Source organism: Sesamum indicum, unplaced genomic scaffold, assembly GCF_026168435.1.
Source record: "Sesamum indicum cultivar Baizhima isolate 11 unplaced genomic scaffold, ASM2616843v1 HiC_scaffold_57, whole genome shotgun sequence".
Taxonomy (NCBI): Eukaryota; Viridiplantae; Streptophyta; class Magnoliopsida; order Lamiales; family Pedaliaceae; genus Sesamum; species Sesamum indicum.
The window spans coordinates 2501-7500 of NW_028292422.1; the positions used below are offsets into that span (position 1 = coordinate 2501).

The following is a 5000-nucleotide window of genomic DNA, read 5'->3' on the forward strand; positions in this document are numbered from 1 at the left end:
GAAGGGCCTTTCGAACAAAATCAACACAAAGAGGTCTTCCTTATTTTTCTTTAGTTCAATTGTTGGCGCGTTCGAGCCCCTCTTTTAGATAAAGGAATTTCCTGATTTGTGGATCTCTCTATATATAATAGAATAGAGAAAGAAGAGAGAGAAAGAAAGACTCCTTACATTATGTGTAATGTAGTAATTATCTTTTTCAATTGGGAGAGATGGCTGAGTGGACTAAAGCGTCGGATTGCTAATCCGTTGTACGAGTTATTCGTACCGAGGGTTCGAATCCCTCTCTTTCCGTTTCCGTTGATGACTTGATTTATTTTTTTTTTTCAAATTTTGAAAATCTTAGTTAAACGTGTGGAATAGATAAAATCCTAAGAAAATTTGAAAATTAACCAAGGAAAAAACCCTTTGGATTTTATTCTTCACGTCCAGGATTACGCCCCGGATCATTAGATAGGAATCCAAAGATAAAGAGAGAAACAAAAAATATCACTACGGTATAAACGAAGAGTTTCAGAGTAAGCATTACACAATCTCCAAGATGATTTTTTGGAAAAAAAAAGAGAGTAGATCTTCCATTTTTCTACCACATATCCTATTTTGACACCAAGAAATGAGGTTTTTTTCTAGAAATAGAAATGAATTATCACAAATTCATTTGTTTTTCATTAAAAAAAATTTTCGTTTATATCCAAATTAGATATTGTGGGAGACCCTAATAGGGTTAGGGTCTTTCACTGGAAAAGGGTCAAAAGGGAGGAAGTGGGGGTAAGCCTGATTTATGGCGCCTATCCAAGAATTTCAGTGTGCGAATCGAGGGTTCATACTCTAAAACTTATCTGATTTTTCAATTGTTAGAATTTTTTCTCGAAGAAATCATGCATTTTCTAAGATATTATTATTAAGGATCTCATCGAAAACTTACAGCAGCTTGCCAAACAAAAGCTAAGAGAAAAAAAAGCACAGGTATGACTGGCATAACATCTACGATTGGATTCAAAAAAGCATAGGCTTCTGGCAATTTGCCGAAGACAAAACTACTCGGATAAAGGGCAGAATTAATACAAATACAGATCAAACTAACGATATTAAGCATAACAGACATTTTGTTCTTGGAGATAATTGCACTTTGATTGAGTTTTTGATATAAGGAAAAAGGAAGAAAGTAAGTAAGCTAGACAAAAAATCCTTCTTTTTCTTTGAACCCACCCAACCAAAAATCCTCCAATTCTCAAAGGAGAATAGAAGAAATCATACTTTCATACAATATCTTACTTGAATTCTATGTAATGATCAATAAATTAAGTTGAATTCTATATCTATATGTATCAAAATCCTAGTACCAATCTATTCTATAGATATATAGATATTTGGACTGGAGTTGACAAACAACCAATACCAATATTATTGTTTCTTAGTGTAGATTAGAAATTGAAATGGGGCGTGGCCAAGTGGTAAGGCACCGGGTTTTGATCCCGCTATTCGGAGGTTCGAATCCTTCCGTCCCAGCGCATATCCATTTTTTTATGCTCCATTATTCCCATAGAAAGAAGTAGGGGAGTGGATAGGAGTTAATCCATATTAATTTAATTACCCGTGTCTCTTCGAATCTCATTAACAAATGATCAAGTTCCATATCATATAGAAATATGTTATGGAGCCAATATTTTTTCTTTGAATCTCATTTTATTTAGGTATTTCGTGTTTGGTTCTAATGAAAAATTGGAAATCTATGTAACGATTGAGGCAGGGGTGATTTATCCTATCCCTTTTATTTTATTCACTTTATCACAAGAGTCAATTATTGAAATATTACTCAACCCCATGTTAAAGAAAATACATATGATAGAATCATATAAAATGGGGAAATGTTTAGCTTATATGGTATGTATCGTTCTATTTCAATGACAATAATTTTTTGGTTTTTGTGAAAAACATTTGCGATCCCTTAAATTATTTAAACTGAAATTATTTCAATTCTATATTATAGAATATCTATAACAGTGACAACTGTTCAGTCTATCTGATAGATACGAAAACCCCTCCCTATTATTTTTTGATTTTCGTAATCAGATGAAAAGAGTAAAGATTCAAATCTTAACTTCCATTGTTTTTTTATACATCTCATGAAAATGAAAAAAATGGGATTTATTTCTTCTTTTTTTTGATCTATTTTAGATTAAATCAGTGATGAGTCAATTAAAAAAGAAAGACTTATCTTCCTATGAGGATCAAACGTGATGCTTATTGTCCAGTTTTCTTCAAATGAAATCAAATTAAATAATGATGTCTAAATAGGAAACTTTTTCAATTTAAATTATAAATATATTTAATAAATATTTTTAATGATTCCTTGGAAGTGGAATCTTTGGTACTCCAAAAAGTAGGAAATCATTTAATCTATCCTATTGAGTCACTTGAAGATGCAGATTCAAAAAGTTATTCGTTTATATATTGCTATTTCTTTCTATTATCTAGATATTATTTATGTATGTTAAAGATGCTGTCTTGCTAAGACTTTTTAAGAAAAATCGTCCCACATATCATAGAAAAAGTCTAGATTACCATGTCTATGGACAGCTGAACCAATGACTATTCATGATTCCATAATTGAATCAATTCCATACCGGTTCCAAATTAAATTAGAGGAATGTTATGGTAAAACTTCGTTTGAAACGATGTGGTAGAAAGCAACGTGCGACTTGAAGGACACGGTCCGTTGTGGATTTTTACATCCACCATTTTCGATTTATCTAGGCATGAGGGTGCTCTTGGCTCGACATTGTTTGTTCTGTTACACCTGAACCCCTTCTTTTTTGTTGGGTTGTAAATAGTCCACGATGGAGCTCGAGTAGAAAGGATTAATTCATTTCTCGGGGGCAAGGATCTAGGGTTAATGCCAATCAATCAATTGGAACAACTTCGTAAATGTATCTTTCATCTATAGAAATCGAAAGGATCCAATTCGAGCAAGTTTCCAATTCAAAAGCAAAACTTGTTGGAATTGATCAAACTTTTTCGATTCAAAGTGTATCACTGGGGAATCAACTGTCCATAGGATTCTTTGATAGAAAAAATCAAAAAAGGGTATGTTGCTGCCATTTTGAAAGGATTAAGAAGCACCGAAGTAATGTCTAAACCCAATGATTTAAAATAAGGATAAAGGATCTAAGAACAAGGAAACACCATTTTAATTGTCTCGATAATCTCAATAACTGGATCAGACTAAAGAATCCAAATAGAATTTTAAACGAGACAAACAAAAGGGGGTAAAGACCACTCAATAAATGAAATTGACTAAAGATTTTTCCTTTCAGCTATTTGAGAGTTATCTAACTTGAGTTATGAGTACGAATGGTTTCTTTTTCATTTTCAGGAAAAAAAAGACTGAAATCATAGTCTAATTGATTTTATAGGCCCCATTTGTCATTTAATTTATTCGAATTGCATACATAGACAAAACTTCGAATCAAATCATTTTTCTCGAGCCGTACGAGGAGAAAACTTCCTATACGGTTCTAGGGGGGGTATTGTTCATCTACATCTATCCCAATGAGCCGTCTATCGAATCGTTGCAATTGATGTTCGATCCCGAAGAGAAGGAAAAGATCTTAGAAAAGTGGGCTTTTATGATCCAATGAAGAATCAAACTTATTTAAATGTTCCTGTTATTCTAGATTTCCTTGAAAAAGGTGCTCAACCCACAGGAACTGTTCAGAATCTTTTAAAGAAAGCGGAAGTTTTTAAGGAACTTCCGTCTTCCGTCTAATCAAATGAAATTCAATTAAAGAAATACCAAGGGGGGGTAGCGGCTTGTATATAACTTTGTATAATTTTTCTCGACTTGTTTTTTTGATTTCCCCCCCCCTTCTGGGGTATTCGTATCTATTTATCATTGTTTCCGTCGAATCCGATGGTCTAGAACGATAAAACCTTAGTTTATTGATCTTATAAATTCGGACATTTCTGTGGTTTTCATTGGAACTCGACTAACCAACAAGGAATCCACTTTGCTTATTCCACTTAGATTGATGAAATACATCATGGACTAAAAAATCCGATATCTTTTTTTTTCAATTCTTCTCCATTTATACTTTTTTAGCTATGTAAATTAGATATGTAGTGTCAATACAAGACAATTTTGAATATTATTGCATTGTGAAATTGAAATTCTTTGAATTGCAATTTCAATGCAATTTATTTTCTTTTTTGTTTCCACTGTATTCTTTTCTCGCCATTTATATTGACAACAGTGTATCGAACAAATATAATTCATCGTGATAAGTAAACCGGGTCTATTTATTTCCGTCCCATAGGTTTTTTACTTTACCTTATTCAAAATTCAAATGATGCTTTCTTTGATACAAGAGGTTTTTTTGATTGAAAAAAGGTAGATAACATAAGAGGTGCTCTACCCATTTTTTCAATTCTGTCTATTTTTTTCTTTTATCTGAGAATTTCTTGTATTTTCATCTAATCAATTCATTTTTCTCTTTCGAATCCATTAGAAAATCTTTTTTTTTTAGATTTGTTAGCTCAATGGTTTGATTAGCTCGTATAATCTCCTTTCTCTTTGTTTAAATTGAATTTAATCGATTTTGATTCTGATTGTATCTATACACCCTTTGTTGAAATTTTGTTTAATCTATATTTTCTTCGGGTTGCTAACTCAACGGTAGAGTACTCGGCTTTTAAGTGCGGCTAGAATCTTTTACACATTTAGATGAAGTGAGGAATTCGTCTATACCATTGGTAAAGTTTGAAGACCACGACTGATCCTGAAAGGGAATAAATGGAAAAAATAGCATGTCGTATCAATGGAGAGTTCTGAGGATATTTCATTCTTATCGGATCGGTACAAAACCTTGTTCGAATTCTTGGAACGGAACAAAATTTAGTTGGGTCGAATGAATAAATGGATAGGGGCCTTATGGCTTCAATTAATTATAAGAAAGAAAAAGCAACCAGCTTCTGTTCTTAATTTGAATAATTTCCCGATCTAA

General features: G+C 32.5%; 1 non-coding gene across 1 annotated transcript; it reads left to right on the top strand.

Annotated features, from left to right (window-relative positions):
- Positions 1 to 203: 203 nt before the first annotated feature.
- On the top strand, positions 204 to 291 carry TRNAS-GCU (transfer RNA serine (anticodon GCU)). The gene has a single exon. It is a non-coding gene; the product is annotated as a tRNA-Ser (tRNA).
- The last annotated feature ends 4709 nt before the right edge of the window (positions 292 to 5000 follow it).